The sequence below is a fragment of the Pinus tabuliformis genome, chromosome Q, assembly GCF_031772625.1.
Source record: "Pinus tabuliformis cultivar Carrire ecotype Pingquan chromosome Q, CPIR1, whole genome shotgun sequence".
NCBI classification, from domain to species: domain Eukaryota; kingdom Viridiplantae; phylum Streptophyta; class Pinopsida; order Pinales; family Pinaceae; genus Pinus; species Pinus tabuliformis.
In genome coordinates, this window is record NC_142296.1 from 461,778,681 (window position 1) to 461,797,274 (window position 18,594).

At 40.2% G+C, this 18,594-nt stretch overlaps 1 protein-coding gene across 2 annotated transcripts in view; it reads left to right on the forward strand.

Annotated features, from left to right (window-relative positions):
• Positions 1-404: 404 nt before the first annotated feature.
• Positions 405-18,594, forward strand: part of LRS1 (Transducin/WD40 repeat-like superfamily protein) — a 255,485-nt gene continuing 237,295 nt past the window's right edge. For both annotated transcript variants that reach the window (XM_089384693.1, XM_089384692.1), the window contains exon 1: positions 405-700. The gene's annotated coding sequence lies outside the window, so the exon portion shown is untranslated. The remainder of the gene's footprint in view (positions 701-18,594) is intronic.

Below are 18,594 nucleotides of genomic sequence, written 5' to 3' on the forward strand. Positions count from 1 at the left end.
TTTAAATTTGGTTAATAATATACTTTACTTCAACCACTAAATCACATAATCACAACTTTATTTCAACTACTAAATTACAAAATCACAATTCACAAACATCAACAATATTAAACACTAAATTGCCCAAAAAAAGAAAAGAAAGAGGAGGCTGTAAACACTAAATAGGAGCTGTCCTCAAAACCCACCATCTATAGCAGCAGGTTAGCGTTTGGGTCAACTTAAACATCTCCCTTTGAAAAATTAAAAGAAGGGAAAACACACAAATTTTTATTTTTCGCATGGGAAATTTCAACCAAAGTCAAAGATAGGAAAAACAACTTTTCATTCATTCTTAAAAAAAGAGAAAATAAAAATTGTTTTAGAAAATGTGAAAAATAGGAATTAGGGGATGAAAAGGCAAGCGAACTATTCATCCAAGTAAACACACTAAAGTCTAGTGGACAACTACGGAAGTGCTTTGGCACTCTGTGAAATGCAAGGCGAGGAAGAAGAAGCGTCGAGGGTTTAGTCAAAATCCCAAAACCTTGATCCAAAAGATGCTCATATGCACCCAGATTGTACCTCCGGAATTCGAAACCCGCTGACGCAGATGTATGTTTGGGAAAAATTGGCCATTGGGGATGCTGATCTGCTCGAGCCTTGAAAGACTTCTGTGAGGATCTTCATTATCGGATATCACCCGAGGACTGCCGGAGATCAGGTGTTCGAATCGCTTAAGCTCATTTTCTTCTCCCGTCTTTTCGCTTTTATTTAAATCACTTTTATTTTCCCTTGGAAGATTTCTATCTTCGACGATGTGCAACTGAAACTACTAAAACAGAGTCTCTGTAAAACATCTCAAGGAATTAAATAGCAGGGGCGTGGAATAAAACGATTAAAGTCTGACGTGGAATAACTGGTTACGAAGAGTGATCGTTAGAAATTTAGGAGACAGGTTTTAGAAGCGAGATCGGGGGTTTGTTTCCGGGTCTCGGGTTTAGATAATAATTTCTAGAATTCGGCAGAAATCTGCCCTGGCTGTTTTGGTTCAAGATTGTAATAAAAGTTGCACGTCATTAGCTAAATGTTGCGGTTAATTCTATGTACTCATGGAATCCAGGAAAGTTTTTGTGGCAAACCAGGAAAATTTCGGTGGCAATTTTTACGTGTTAGATATTTTTCCCAGAATCAGACCAACAAAGTCCCAGTCTGCTTTCAAAGAGCTGTCCGGATTGTCAGAATTTAGCAGAAAAACAATGATTCAGTTCCATATGTATTGGTGTCATAGATTAGGTGCGGGAGGTCTATTTAATTGAAGAAGAGTCATTCTTTAATGCCTGTGGCAGACAAGGATTTTCGGCGTGTTGCAGATTGTTCATGTTCCTGGTTATTCTCATTTAGATTATGCTTCACTAGTAGCAGGCCAAGGATTTGATTCCCGTGGCTACCTTATGGCGTCGATTCAATTACCATCTACTCAATGTGGTTATTCCTCCCTGCACCCTTTATTGTTGACCAGAGACATTAGCTGTTAGGCCATATGCTGGTTGGTTTGCAAGAAATGCGATTTTAAAGTGGAACCCAAAGTATTGATGTGCACATGTCTCATGTAAGTCGGGAACAGTTTAGCTATTGCAGATGTCCTTACCAGACTTTTGGGGACATTGTCCTCAGGCATGCTATTTCTTAATTTGATTCTGCTTCCCTGGGAAAACTATCGCCGAGGAGTAATTATGATCTGGAAATGTAAAATCATGGCTTCAAAAATATACAAAGTCATCTGGTAACGGAAATTCTCTCTAAGATCATCTAAAATGAAACAGAGGCCAGCCCATGGCATGGCTAGAGCCAATTTAGATCTCAATTCTAACTTATCATCATAAAATATTAAAGTTGCCTACCAGACTCGAGAATCATACACATCTGTGGCAGCCGTTTAGAGAAAAGTCTTGGCGGTTATATTTGTGTAACATTATGAACTACAACTATAGAAAGAATAGCCCTGTCAAACTAGGGAAACATCGCATATTACCAAGGTGCCAGGTCTTGAACCCTAGAATTATAATCAATCCGAAGAATTTTCTTCCTCATTTGCTGCTTTGTTATCCACAACTTTGAGTTTTATGTAATTGAATATTTTCAGAACCTTATGTAGCAGAGGAAGTGATCAGTTCATTGTAATTAGGAAATTGCTTTGGGGGACTTTGTTGTAAACTAACAGAAAAGGGGAAGATCACGATATTAGGGGCAAAGGATGAGCAACAAATTCAGGGCAATTTTTTGAAACCTAAACAATATGGTTGTGGATATATAAAGATTCTTAGTTAACATTTGGGTATCGTGACTGGTAGAAAAGAAGGTAGAGGAAGCATGGAGTGTACAAATAGTGGCCTTGGAGAGATGCTCAAGGAATAATATAGACCCAAGTTCCAATATAAAAAGGCAAAGTAGGCTTGCACGTGTCCTTTTAATTACCAATAGTTAAGTCTCCTCATAAGATAGATAGCTGATCTGTCTTGAACGACCTGGTCGGCATTGGAAATATTGTGCAGCAATTTTTGTTATAAATGAATAAGATAAATCCTGTAAATGAGATATTTTAGTTTGAACATTAAATTAAAACACAGGGTCTCCACTTAATGCTTGAAAAAAATGAGTTTATAAATTAGAAGCAATAAATTTGGGATTGATAAGCTGGTGGTAGGGGTTATAATTGATGCTGGACAAAAGTTCGACTTCTATCAATATGACAAAACCAAAGGTCTTCAGCTATGGCAGGTGATGATTATATCAAATAAAATTCCTTTGAACAAGCTTGATATATTACATATGGATGGTGTTTTATAAAACATGCTTCATTAGACAACCAAAGAAATGTGGCTTACATAATGAGGCTATTCTTGACCATCAAGATTCAAAATACTATTGCCCTGCAAGTTTATTCCAATTGCAAATCGAATTGACTTTGTTTGAAGGTTCAATCAACCTTCAACTTGTTAAGCATATCATGTGCTCAGGGATCTACTTATAGGGCAACTGGAATTGTGGTATCTTGTTGTGCATAGTGCCAGGTTAGCTTTATGATAGATCCTGCCTTGACCATTACCATCAGCGATCAAGCCAATTGACTTGATAATCATCATCATCATCATCTAATTTGAAGGTCTGACCTAGCCAACACTAAATTGATGTACGAGGCTCCTTTGTTTATAGGACAATGGACCCCCTCTGTTCAGTGATCATATCCTAACCCACTGCCGGATTCAAATCTGTGACTTCCTAGGAAGAAACACATGTTCTTAACTTTAGGCACCCCTGAGCGGTATTGTAAAGGCTCTGTTATTGGCATGCCTTATGTTTATTCATCAATGCAATTGATAGGCTATGATGTGGTTGTAATATAAATTTGTTGGTCTATATGGTTTTTAGTTCTCACAATAATTTAGAAGTTTGTGGTGGTGGGTTTTAGTTTTTGCAATAATTTAGAATTTATGGGGCTGCTGAAGGGAGTCCCATGTTGTTAATCATGCATGTTCATGCTTGCTTGCTACCTTGTTAGTCTCGTGGTGATCTTGGGATCATAATAATATTTATGAAATATATCTACACTTCAATCTTTAACGTTGTGTCCTGAAAGCCAAAAGTTTTGGATGACAAGGTGGAAGCAAATAGGGGATAAACTTCACTGAATCATCACGCCTTTTCTTCTCAATTGTTTTTGATCTAATGAAGTTGCTATCCTAATATCGTTGCTGTCAATGTAATGAATGTGAAATGATTATTACACAATAAAAACAAGCAAATAAATGTATACTTATCATTGTTGACTTATCGTATCTTTTGTCAGTTAGAACTTAGAAGGTAATAGTTGCACGGGGATGAAAGGAAGACATCATACTATTAACAATTCTAAGCTTCCATTGATCAGTTACAAGTCAGATTGATGGATTTAGGTAAAACCTAGCTGCAAAAGCATTCAAAACAACAGCTGTAAGCATATTTGTATGACAAATCTAGGTGGTTATATAAATTGCTAAACATGCACAATGCTGTTGTAATTTTATAGAACTTCAATGCTTGGGTACAAAGCATTGTTTGACGGTGAAAACTGGAAACAACAGCGGAATAAGCAGATCAAATATAAAGTGATAATTGATTGATTGATGAAGTTAGATATATTGCAGCGAATGGGACACGTGCTTACCAGGACACACGAGAATTGGAGAGTTGCTATTTGATTTGCTTGTCATTTCAACTAAATGTCTATCGTAATAGAATAAATTTATTATATGCCTGTGAGGGAGATAGATGGAATAACATGAACACAGTTCTGATAGCATATTAGGGGTAGCTTTAGGCATGGTTTGGGGCTTGGCAGAGTGTGGTTGGTGAGGCATTTGCTACTAATAAAAAATTCTGTCTAGATGTGGGATCTAGTAAGAGAGCGGAGTAAAAGCAACTTAGTATGTTTGGAGTGCTTACAAAGCAAAAGCTGGCTTCAAATCCCAAGTACCATATCTTAGACCTGAGCACATGCCTTTATTACCAACTTATGAATCAGCTCAGATATTTTTCAATGTGGGCTATTGTGGACACTTGACAGTGATTACATGGAAGACAACTGGCAAAATATTGAATTAATATGAGTTCTAGAAAGCAATGAAACATGGGTGATAAAGTCTGTTACAGTTTGCTTGACTGAGCTGAAGCAGATACCTGTTTTGAGAAACATAATTGGTAAGCTTTTGGACTGCTATTTTTTCACCTTTTTGCATCAAGCACCTGTGATAAATTAAGCAATTTGGACTGGTATACATTTGTCCTTGATCTCTTGTATGGTATTAATGTTCTTAACCACCCAGGCTAAGGAACACTACTACCAAAACTTTCTTTGATACCATAAACTCGAAATTTCTTAGAACATGGCTCATATGATTTTTGATACCATGAAGATTTATGCGGACTGGGACTCCAATATCAACCAGGATTCCAATAATTACTCAACAGCATAGCCTGGTCATTATAGTGGGCCTAATTCTTGTCAATGGGGTACCCCTGGTATCACATTTAGCTCTGTTATAAATTCTAAATGGATACTATCGTGTAATGCAGCATATACATGTCCATAATGTTGAAAAAAATGGTACCAATGAAGTGTTTCCTAGGCATTTGTCCTTTTCGCCTAGGGAGACACTTTAATCACCTTTTGTCTAAGTGACATTATGAGATTATTAATGTCAAGAGGGGCTAAAGTATTTTTTATGTGGAGTTGTACCATGTATTTTAAATTATTAAAGTCACATGTCTAAAAGTGACTTTATGGGTAAAGTCTAAAGTTCACTTTATAATATTAAAGTGACTTATGTTTTATAAGTTACTTTATGGGAAAAGTGACCATGGTGCAAAATAACATTAAAAGTACTAGGAAGTCTTTTTAAAAGAAGGGGACCACATGTATGAGGGGTCAAGTGGAGAATTGATCCTAGCCATTGATCTAATGGCTTGAGATTAAATCTCAGCCATTAGATCCTAGGGATAGGGTTTCAATCTTTTTTCAAGAGACAAAAGGGAGGGAAACAGAATTTTTCATTATTCATTCTTCTCAAAGGAAAGAGGAGAACATAGGAGGCAGAGTTTGAGAGCTCGAGCCAGCCAAGAGAAACTTGAAGGGAGGCGGAGAAACATTCTACAGCAGAGAACAAGGCAGCCACACCACAGCAGATCGAATCTCTCAAGAAGGCCGAGTTTAAGCCAATAGAGGAGGTTGAAATTTATGAAGGCAGCCCTGGCTTCTGTTAGCTCACAGGACGAGGTTCATTTCTGAGCAAAATCAAACTAAAACTCAACCTGGGCCAGCGTATTTTATCCTACAGTCAACACACACAAAATCTGGGTTTCCTAAGCATGCACAACAAGTATTTCAGGCCTGAATAGCGTGATATTTAGGTTAGTTTCTGATTGTATTATCAGCTCGTTGTGTGGAGAGGAGAACTATATATCAGCTGTGTATATTTTCTATATGGTATCAGAGCTTCCCAAGCTCCAGATCTGAGAAAGGACTCTTCAGATCTGGGGATAAATCAACTGATATAATAACCAGCAAGCAAACCTTCTGCTACAAGTCTCTAAAACTGTGTACAACTAGTCAAAAACTACCTTCAGATACCCAAAGTTCAGTGGTTGAGAGGGAGGCAGTTTGCTAACTCACAGACCTGGGATTTTGTGTGGGTTGAGGGTCATGGCAACTGGTATGAGGGTGGAGAACAGATTGGTAGGGACAGAGAACTTTGGCCCCTGGAAGGAGAGAATGATGCTTTTAATGGAGGAAGTTGAAGTGTGGGACATTGTTGATGCTCCTGTGCAACCACCTACTGATCCAGCTCAGTTGGTAGACTTCAACAAGAAGAATGTGAAGGCTAAGAGGATCCTTCTAGATGCCATCAAAGACTATTTATTCCCTCATGTGACCGGGATGGGATATGCCTACCAGATGTGGGAGTCCTTGGTCACATTACACCAAAGTTCCAATGAGAATAGGAAGGTGGTGTTGAGACAGAAGCTACGCAACACCGACCTCATACCGAATCTCATAGGTGAAGGATGAGTTGGATGCCGTGGGAATGGCAATCCTAGAGAACTAGTTGTTTAGGATTGCTTTGGATGGGTTCACCGAGAAATGGGATGGATTCATACATGGCATTGTGGCCAGAGAGCACCTTCCAGATCAGAGGAGGATTTGGGACGATTTCTTCTAGGAGGAGATAAGGAGGAGTGCTAAGGTGGGCAACAAGAGTAGTGGGGGAGGTAAGGAGGAGAATGTCGCCCTTGCGACAAAGGGAAAGAAGAAGGCCAAGCAAGGGTCTTCTTGTGGGGCCAATCAACAAGAGAAGGATGAGAAGTATGAGAAGGACATGAGCAAAGTGAGATGCTTTGCTTGTGGTGAGGTGGGTCACTATGCTTCCAAGTGTCTTAAGAAGAAAGGGAAGAAGAGGGATGTGGCAACATCAACCGAGGTGAGGAGTGCGCCTCAAGGTTTGAGTCAGAGTTTGCACTAGTGGTGAGCTTAGCCACTAGTGTCTGGTTCATAGACAATGGAGTATCTTGCCATATGATTGGTGTGAGGGAGCACTTTACGAGTCTTACAGAGGGAGTAAACCTTGAGGTGGTGCTTGGAGATGACACCAGGGTTAGAGAGACAAGAGTGGGGACAATATCATTTCAGAGGGAGACATTACCTCCTCTGAATTTGATAGATGTTCTTTATATACTGGGCTGAGGAGGAACTTGATATCGGTTTCCTTTGTTGAGGATAGAGGATGTGTCGTGTTGTTCCGGGATGGACAGGTGTTGATGTATCTTGTGGGAGCTAGCGTGGCCTCTACTAGAGTGATTGGAGTCTGTGATGGAAGACTTTATAGGTTCATGTTTCAGCCGACCAGGTTCGTGAGGAGGTCACAAGAGGGTGACAATGTAGAGCAATAGGCTCCTGGTTAGGGGAACATACTACAGGTTTCAGTGTCCACAGGTACAGCTTCATAAAGTTCAGGAGGATGATTGGATTATGGAGTGACAGTTTTATAGAGTGCGGGATCTTAGAGTGTAGGAACTTTGAGTGCAGGATCACTACAGGCCATAGGGGCATCTTCATCAGGACTACATGTGTCAGGTGATAGAGATGATGCTCCTAGACTTGTGCAAGGGATTTCTTCAGGGATGAGGAAGCTGGGAAGGCTTTATGGTTCCTTCAAGGAAGCACATGAGTCAGTGAGGGGAGCAGATCACTTGAGGTGTTGGATGATGATGTGGCGGGAGTAGCAAGTGACAGGATGGTATCAAGGAGTGAGCATATACACTTCAGAGATAAGGATGGAATGGTGGGAAACAACTTCCTTGGTAAGAGGGAGTGTTGAGAAAAATGGTACCAAAGAAGTGTTTCCTAGGCATTTTTCCTTTTGGCCTAGGGAGACACTTTAATCACCTTTTGTCTAAGTGACTTTATGAGATTATTAATGTCAAGAGGGGCTAAAGTATTTCTAATGTGGAGTTGTACCATGTATTTTAATTTATTAAAGTCACATGTCTAAAAGTGAGTTTATGGGTAAAGTCTAAAGTTCACTTTATAATATTAAAGTGACTTATATTTTATAAGTTACTTTATGGGAAAAGTGACCATGGTGCAAAATAACATTAAAAGTACTAGTAAGTCTGTTTAAAAGAAGGGGACCACATGTATGAGGGGTCAAGTGTAGAATTGATCCTAGCCATTGATCTAATTGCTCGAAATTAAAGCCATTAGATCCTAGGGTTAGGGTTCTAATCTTTTCTCAAGAGACAAAAGCGAGGGAAAAGGATCTTTTAAATATTCATTCTTCTCAAAGGAAAGAAGAGAACGTAGGAGGTAGAGTTTGATAGCTCGAGCCAGCCTAGAGAAGCTTGAAGGGAGGCAGAGAAACATTCTACAATAGAGAACAAGGCAACCACACCACAACAGATTGAATCCCTCAAGAAGGCCGAGTTTAAGCCAATAGAGGAAGTCGAAATTTATGGAGGTAGCCCTAGCTTCTATTCACTCATAGGACGAGGTTCATTTTTGGGCCAAATAAAACTAATACTCAACCTAGGCTAGCGTATTTTCTCCTATAGTCAACCCACATGAAATCCGGCTTTTCTAAGCATGCACAACGAGTATTTTAGGTTTGTAAAACGTGATATTCAGGCCAGTTTCTGAGTAATTATCAACTCATTGTGTGGAGAGGATAACTATATATCAGTTGTGGATGTTTTCTACACATAATAGCTCAATAAACATGCATAAAACATATAAACCAAAAGCAACATATATACATCAAAGTAAACACAACATTAAAACACATATAAAGCATAAATAAAACACTTATATAAATCACCAATTGGCCGTAGACTTTAGATGTGCACCTAGCCATAGATTTCACTTCCCCAAATTTCACAGCATTGGGTCACCCCCAAGCGGGGCTTATGACTCCACTAGGGAAAAGGCTTATGTAGAACCTAACTAAGGTCTCACAGATAATGCAAGTGTTTTCTCTCTAAGGTACCAAACTCTAGCAACACTCCAACCTACAGTCTCTTATCCCCCATCAACTTACACAACCCAAGGTAGTACGCCCCCTTTTTTACCTCTGCAGTCCCTTAGGTTGTGCCAATACCCTTCTAGAGCTCTAGCGCAGGTTGTCTAGAGGTCTTAAATCCCTGTGGCTCTAGGAGTTCCAACTTCCCTCCAGGGTCTCAAGATACCCTCTAGGCCTCACATCAGGGATACCTATTCCTACACTTCTTGTTCTGTTGAGAAATCGATAAGGGCAACAATTAAGATGATTTCACTTTACTTGATAACTGCTTGTGAAGTTATGTTGGTTTCTTATTACTTTTGTTATGTTCTATTTATCAAACAATTACCAAAACCATAAATTATGAAGATCACAAATAAACAATGAACACAAGATGTAGGCTCCAAGCCAGGGCAAAGCCCTCCAAGGGGAAACCCACAAAATTCTTCGCTTCTTATATCATCAAATCAATTGAGAATCCCAAGACCCAAACAACAAGACCAAGACCTCAAAAAAGACCCAAGTCAACCTCCTCCCAAGCTCTTCTAGATAGTCAAAGTCAACTCAAGTCAAAACCTTCCAAGTCAGCGCCAACTATAGAATTTCGGCCCCCAGCTTCAGAATTTTGGACTTGCAAGTAGATCTACAACTTCGGCCCCTGCAGCAACTTCAAAATTTCACACATGGGAGAGATCTAGGGCAAATTTAAGTGCAAAAACTTTGATATTCTTCTTCTCTCTCTCTTGCTTTCTTGCTCCTTTTTTTGAATTTCGCTCTTCTTTTCTTGGAGACTGAACTTGCTTGTGTGGTGCTTCAAATGAGGTTGAGCTCTCTCTATTTATACACATCTAGGAGGTCAAATTACCCCTTCCACGGTTGACTTGGTCTTGTGGGTTCAAACATTACATTTTTGACTCAAATAAATTTCTTTTTCCTCTTTCTTTTCAAAGTCCAAATGGGACTTGACCCTAGAACAATAATTTGACTTATAACAAATATTCTTTTGACTCGAAAATCCTAGAAACATGAATAACATGCTTGACCTAGACGACTAATTGACTTGAGCATGAAACACATGCTTGAAAAATAATATTTCTTTTTCGTCTTTTTGATCTTTTACATAAAATATATGATGACATAAATACAATAGCAATTATGAAGACCAAACCTAGTTACATTTTCTAACACTCCCTCTTAACTAGGGAGGTATTCATAATCCCATAATAGGTACAAGGATACTCTCAAACTGAAATGTTCTCATAAGAAGAGTCGGATTGGTAAACTGTCTTTTTAAGCATCAACTTCATGACCAGCATTGTCAAATAGAAAAATAATGAGGCCTTTTCACTAACAAGCTCTAACTCTCCACAAGATTAGAGCACAATGCTGGGAGGCACACATATGGACACCTCAGCCTCTCAAGGCACATACCCCATCCAAATGTTCACAAGGTATGTCCTTTTAGGACTTATTCTCATCTTGGATTCCCAAAACTCAAATAATATCAGTCCTCTTCGACTACTCTTATTTTGGATACCTTGTTAGATCCTCAAATAGTGTTAGTCCATGGGACTACTTCCTATCTTGGATATCCAATCCTTAAGAAGTACCACTCCCCAGATGCTTATCCAATCCTCCATTCTCCCTCCCAATGTGATGCACTAGACGTACGACGGTTAGTCCTGGCCTAATGCATGGTACATATGGAGAATATCGTGCCCACCATCACTTTTTTTCAACTAAGGAGGAGGTCATTACTCCTTTTCAAATATGAAGGAGATTTCTTGCTCCCTCTCAATCAAGGAAACTTCATCATAACTTTCAGTTAATGTCAAACATATGCTTCATCCTTTCTTTCTTTCATGAGCTACTTGTTCTTCTGTGGAGATCATAGCAGTAGCTACAAGGGCTCCTCTCTCTCATCATTATATCATATTTGAGCTTCGACCTTCCTGGATGTGGTGGAGCCAAACTCTTTCTCGTTCTTCCTTTGTGACAGGGTTCTTGCCATCATCTTTTTATATCACTTTCCATCGATCATTACTCAAAGTATCTTCTTCATCAATAGTTTCTTGCCAAACCAATCAATGTAGAGCTAATCATAACTCCCTCTGTCCATTGGGAAAGTGAATATCATTGGATCCAACATGACCAACATGCTATCTTGTGACTTGCTACTTTTTCAGCCTTCATGATGTGCACATTTCTGTCATCAATACTTCTAAGCCAAAATCAATGTTGTCCACTCAATCCATGTGATTAGAATTGAGCTTAAACCGAACAATTGTGTAATTTCAATTGTTATTTTTCCAATCTATACTTCTGCAATATGTCCATCTAGTTAGCCAAGTCATATTTTAAACGAATCATCAATATTAAATTATCAAAATCAGAGTTACCCAGTTATGATAGCCTTTAAGATGTCATGTTTTTCTAGTAGCTCCCTCTGAGATCAACATCCCTTTGTATGGTCCATCTTCATATTAGAATTCTTCTTCATGCTTTCTGCCTTTCGAGTATCGATCAATGTGGAGTGAACTAATCAACAAGCTTCAAGATCATATCTGTCATAGTTTATGCAGCTTCCTTTGAAGTTGTCCATCTTTCATTCTTCAAGAGACCAAATCGGATGTTGATCAATATCATCATATGTTCTGCCCATTCATCATATTTCTATATACCAAATAATCATATGGAAGAGTTCCAAACCATATCATCTTGCTGATCTATCATGCTTCTATGTATATGGAAGAGTTCTTTCATATTCATCATGCTTCTTTGTGTCGAGTAATTGAACAATAGTGTTGTGTCCAAACATATCATGCTTGTGTTTCCAAGCTTATTTCTGCAATGAGCTCTTCCTACAATATTACTTGAAGACATGAATTCTACTTCTTAATGAGAAGCTCTTAAAGATATACATATTACATACCTCTTTTTTTATGCTTGCCATCTAGTATTTTGAACGAGCTGCATCTCTTCTTGAGGATGATGTCTAGAATGATGTTTAAGATGTGATTCCTTCTCTAAGATGAGAAGTACTTTATTATATCTTCATGTTGCAACTAGATTATCTTTCATTTCTGCAAGCTTCTTGATGCTAGATTCCATAATTTTATTAGAGATATACCTTTTATCATGTTATAAAGATTCTTTCACATAGTGAAGAACCCTCATAATCACTATCAAGGATCATTGCTTCTATAATGATGTGAATGCCAAAAAGTAACTTCATGAATGGTGGAGTGTTGGATGATCCAAAATCTTCTATCTTTGCTTTAATGACTGCAACTAATGAGATGCAACTGACTATGTAGATTCTAATCCTTCCAATGCTTTATGCTTCTTTCCATGATGCCATGCTTCAAACTTCTAAATGTATCTATACATGCTACTATAACTACATCTTCTAATGAAAATGAAAACATGCTGTAACCAGACTTGATATTGGGAGAGTCCTTCAATAGTATAGATCCTTGGTGTCTTCATTCTTCGGTTTCTTTTTGGTTTCTTCTTTTTCTTCAGCTGTATGTGTTCCACTTCTTTCCTTCCTCTTATTGTTCTTCTTATTTTGTGGGTCTTTGGGACAATCTCTCTTAAAACGTCTTTATTCATTGCATCCAAAGCGTTGTACTTTGGACATATCTAGATTTCTTCATGGCTGATTGTTGTTCCTTTGACGAGGCTTAAATTTTCGAAACTTCCTTTTCTTCTTCTTTACTTTGGTAGCAAAATCTTGAGACTTTTCATTTGGTTCAGTGTCATCCTTTGCCTTCAATCTTGTCTCTTCTATCATACACAAAGACCATATCTCATCAAAATTCGGAGTGTCCTTTCTTGAATAGATGCTTGTCACAAAGCTACTCCATTCAGGAGGTAATGCATTGAGTATACAAGTTATTAGTTTAGAATCAAAAAAAACTTCTCCAAGCCCTTGTAATTGATCCTTCAATTGTGAGACCTTTAAGAGATATGAGGTCAAGTCTTCATCCTTTGATAACCTTGTCTTGTAAAGCTTATTCCTCAGAGATATCTTCTGACCTATAGTACTAACTAAATACAATTTCACCAACTTGTCATATATTGCTTTAGATGTGCCCAAATCTGCAACAAAAGGAATTGTTAAATTTGGACAACTAGGTCCAAACTCCATGTTCTGATGCTCAGATTAAGAGGCTAATATTTTTGTTGGATTCCTCTTTCTGAGAGGTGTAAAATCCATATAAAGATAGTCTTAATCCGATGAGCAGAACTTATATTTTGAATTTATTATTCTTAATAAATTATATGTGCAAGGTCAGCCAGTTTTGTAATGTAGGCTCACATGCCCAACAGATGTGTCACACACCCTCATTGATGGATATATATACAGGAAAAGTTGGAGAGAATTTGATCATAACACAACTCACATCTTCCTCTCTCATCCTAAAAGTACGAGCTACCTGGAGGACGAATTTCAGCCACTCGTGGGAAGGACGAAGAGGATTTTTCTACTGCTAGGGTTTCTGCTGCTAGGGTTTCGCAGAAGTTTGACCAGCATTGACTTTGGTCAACGCTTGGTCCAAACAAGCTGAAAACTTGTGGGAGGTTCGATTTTTGAAGGCCGTACTACCTGGCACAAAAATCGAGGTCAAAGGGTTGACTGTTTTGCTGCTGCGTTGACTTTTAGCTTGCTGCCCCTGCGTTGACTTTTCAGGACATCGTTGACTTTTGTAGAACTGACTTGGGTTGACTCATCTACTGGTTGGAGGGTTGTTGTGACACATGCTGGGCTGGCTGACCAAAGGAGACTTTGCTGGTTGAAGCATCCTGTTGACCGCCGAAACGAACACATACATTTTTCTTGTTTTTGATTTGTCTTCTGTAAGATCTGCTTATATGTTCTATCTGCATTTTGCTTATCTACTTGTATGATTGCTGTGAGAAAAGCGAAATTGCTCTTAGCATAGAACATCTACAAAACTTTACATGGTATCAGAGCTGAGGTGAAGACAAACTCTATCTATAGCAATCATCATCGAAGAATCGGTCTCTCTCTTGAGTATTCGAATTTAGCTCTGCGTAACGGTGAAGGAGTGCGCGCCTCTTGTGCGTGGCTCCGCAGATGCAGATCTGAAATAAGGTGCCATGAGTGAAGTAGACTTGCGCAGGGTGGCGTAAGTTACGTAGACAGAAAGCTGGGTATGAGAAAGCGTGGAGATTATATACTCGGAAGTCTGTCTCGGTGGTAAATAAGGTTGGACAACAGACGGTAGATATACCCTACGGGCTGTTTCAGTAAATCGCCTCGGTGAACAGGCGGAAATCGTATAGCAGCTAAAGGTGGCACTGTGCAGACTTTCAAGGACGTGAAATACTTGAATAAATAGCGCAAAGGTTACACAACCGGTTGTTGGTGGACTGTTACGTGGACGCATCGTCACGTGGGCAGAGATCTTCAAAGTAACGCAGGTTGGACTGCGTAGAATGGACGGTAACTGATAAGTTCAGTGCAGGTCTATTAGGCGACACGTGGACTGTTACCTACAGGCTTATAAATATATAAGTCGGAGTGTTAAGGCAAACAGCCAAGAAAGTGCAGGTCTGTTAGAAGACTGACACTTGGACAGTTGTGAAGTTTATATCTAAGTCACGAACTGTCGTGATCATTGGAGGCTGTTCATAAGTATAAGGCTGACGGTATAAGCGCAGGAGTTTGCGTAGGTTATCCGTGGCATAACCTCATGAACAAAAGAGGATAATACGACGAGGGAACAGTTTGATTGTTGCGGGCAAGGACTGTGGCTTGATTAAAGATTGCGCAGACGTATATAAGCGCTGGTAACAACGCAGGAATCGCATATGGCGATAGAATGTCGGGCTTGAGCTAATTAATAAAGGCAACAAGTTCGAAATTAAATGGTTGTGAAGTGCTGTACTGATGCGCATAATTTATGTGCCTCGTTCGGTGAAGGCACGGAATAATTACTTGGAGTTTGATCGAATAAAGGACGCGGTTCTATGAACATATATAACACAGGTTATATAAGTATTGAGAACGCGTACAGAATTTCACCAAAGAAGCTGATACGTGGCAGGGATATATGGTGGCCTTGCGCAGGACTGCCAAGGATCCGGCACGTGGACAACATTATCTATATATACAGTTTTATATGCTGACGCGTTTGGGAACAAACAGCGAAGGAGATTGCGCCGGTTTGCAGAGGGAACGCGTGGACAGTGTATATGCAGTTCTATGTGAGTGCTGAGACTCACTAGTAAATGCGCAGAAGTACAATACACAGCCGGCTGGAAGTTCATTAGACTGCCACGTGGTAGCAGGAACTCAGGTCAACGGCTAGGCATATCGCTATGCATGTTTATGAAGCGTAGGACGCCTGAATAAACGGTGCAGCAAATTATTGTGGAGCCGTCACGTGGACAGTCCAGAGGACTACGTGGATGGTAAGATATATACGCAGGTATATATAGATATATATGCCAGTGCGGGAGTGGAAGACGTGTCAAACCTCGGTTGGTGAACTCGGACAACACTACAACATACAAACGCGCAGCAGACAGAGTTTGTATGTGGTTACAGGTTTGTCGAGTTCTGAAAATCGGTGGAGCATATGACTTGTAGTAGATTGTTACGTGATCAAAAGATTGCTGCATAATACAGGTTTGGAGTCTCGACTTATACACAGTCGGTACAGATATCAGGTGCAGGTTTCAGTGAGCCGTGAGAGCATCGGTACAGGTGTATAGTAGTGTATAAGAAAAGGCGGAAGGCCTGTTGTGTAGTATTTAAGTATGGCCGTGAGTTAGCCGGCATACTTACATATATTGTATTGTTGAAAGTAATTTTCATAATATAAGTTTCGGGTGAACTCGGTTGGAGTTGCCCTTCACATATATCTTGCATACAATTATTGTTATTGTGGTTTCGGTATATGGTTATTAAATCTGATGATCAAGGTTAATATAGATTATTGAAGATGTATCTTTTGAGGAAGCCATCAAGCATCAAGTCTGGAAGGATGCTATGCATGAAGAATATGAGGCTATTATGAAGAATGATGTCTGGGATGTGGTCCCGAGACCGAAGGACAAATCTGTTGTCACCGCTAAATGGCTCTACAAGATTAAACATGGATCTGATGGGAGTGCTGAAAAGTTTAAGGCAAGATTTGTTGCCCGTGGCTTCTCTCAAAAGGAAGGAATTGACTATGACGATATATTTGCACCTGTGGCTCGATATACCACCATCCGATCCATCATAGCCTTTGCTGCTACGCAAGGATGGAGTCTTCATCAGATGGATGTCAAGACCGCTTTTCTGCATGGTGCAATAAAGGAAGAGGTGTATGTAGAACAACCTCTGGGATTTGAAGTTCAAGATCGAGACACTTATGTCTGCAAGTTGAAGAAAGCCCTCTATGGGTTAAAGCAAGCACCCAGAGCTTGGTATGAGAGGATGGATAGTTACTTGATGAAGCTGGGCTTCACTTGAAGCAATGCTGATCCAAACCTTTACTTTAAGGTTGTGGAAGGAAAGCCTCTCATTCTAGTGCTGTATGTGGACGACCTCTTCCTGACAGGTGATGACCCTCTCATTCATCAATGTAAGAGGGAGCTTGCTGCTGAGTTCAAGATGAAAGACCTAGGACTGATGCACTATTTCCTAGGCCTGGAGGTCTGGCAGAGACCTGGAGAGATTTTCCTTTCTCAAGGAAAGTATATTGTGAAGCTTCTGGAAAGATTTGGGATGGTGGACTGTAAGTCCGTGTCGACACCAATGGAACTCAACTTTAAGAAGTTGAGTGGCAGCGCTACAGGGCCTATCTTGGCCAATCCTACTGAATATCGTCAACTCATAGGAGCTTTGATGTTCTTAGTGAACACCCGTCCGGACATATGTTTTGCAGTGAATACTTTGAGTCAACAGATGGTTGAGCCTCATCATTTTCACTGGGTTGGTGCCAAGAATCTTTTGAGATATCTTCGGGGCACGATAAACCATGGGCTGAGATACACTGCCGGGAGTGTGATACTCCGGGGATATACTGATGCCGATTGGGCTGGCAGTGTGGTGGATCGTAAGAGCACATCTGGATGCTGTTTCAATCTTGGTTCTGCTTCGATCTCATGGATGAGCAGGAAGCAGAAGTCGGTGGCTTTGAGCACCGCGGAGGCCGAATACATTGCTGCTAGTATGGCCTGTTGTGAAGCAGTTTGGTTGAGGAAGCTCTTTAGTGAGCTGTTCCAACATGTGCTAGATACCACTGTAATACTCTGTGATAATCAGAGTGGGATTCGTATGACTGAGAATCCTGTGTTCCACGACCGATCCAAGCATATTGATATCAGGTACCACTTTATCCGGGATATGGTACAGCGAGGCGCCGTAAGGCTCGATCATATAGGAACTGATGAGCAGGTCGCGGATATTCTCACTAAGCCCCTGGGGAAGGTCAAGTTCCTAACCTTCCGTGAGAGTCTTGGTGTCGTGGAAAGACCCTATGATGTGGGTCCTGTTGGACGATGAGCTCTGGGAGCTCTGGGGGGCTTTGGGGATAGCTTCTCGGAGCTATAAGCACTCATAATGCTTCTGCCCCACCCTTGTGATTATTGAGCTGGTTCGCCACTCATTTAATCTGTGCCCCGTATGCATCCTACCCATTGAGTTCAGGGCTCATGGGAAGTACCTCTCATTTGGCCAATGAGGTGTGGAAAAGCTAGAGACTATTAGCAAAGACTGATGGACGCATCAGAGATTGCCGTACTCTCTATCTAGGATGGCATGGTCCAACCACTTGATCTGGGATCAAGATTTGTGAGGTCTGGGACCTCTGGACTGATTATGTCAGTCGGGGAATGATGTCTTTGTGACTGACCCACTTCTGTTCTGAAATAAAGAAGCCAGCAAAGCAAGTTTCGGCGGGATGACTCACGATGTTAATTGCACTAATAGATGGAGTTCTCCCTAGTTGAGAGGGAGTGTTAAATTTGGACAACTAGGTCCAAACTCCATGTTCTGATGCTCAGATTAAGAGGCTAATATTTTTGTTGGATTCCTCTTTCTGAGAGGTGTAAAATCCATATAAAGATAGTCTTAATCCGATGAGCAGAACTTATATTTTGAATTTATTATTCTTAATAAATTATATGTGCAAGGTCAGCCAGTTTTGTAATGTAGGCTCACATGCCCAACAGATGTGTCACACACCCTCATTGATGGATATATATACAAGAAAAGTTGGAGAGAATTTGATCATAACACAACTCACATCTTCCTCTCTCATCCTAAAAGTACGAGCTACCTGGAGGACGAATTTCAGCCACTCGTGGGAAGGACGAAGAGGATTTTTCTACTGCTAGGGTTTCGCAGAAGTTTGACCAGCATTGACTTTGGTCAACGCTTGGTCCAAACAAGCTGAAAACTTGTGGGAGGTTCGATTTTTGAAGGCCGTACTACCTGGCACAAAAATCGAGGTCAAAGGGTTGACTGTTTTGCTGCTGCGTTGACTTTTAGCTTGCTGCCCCTGCG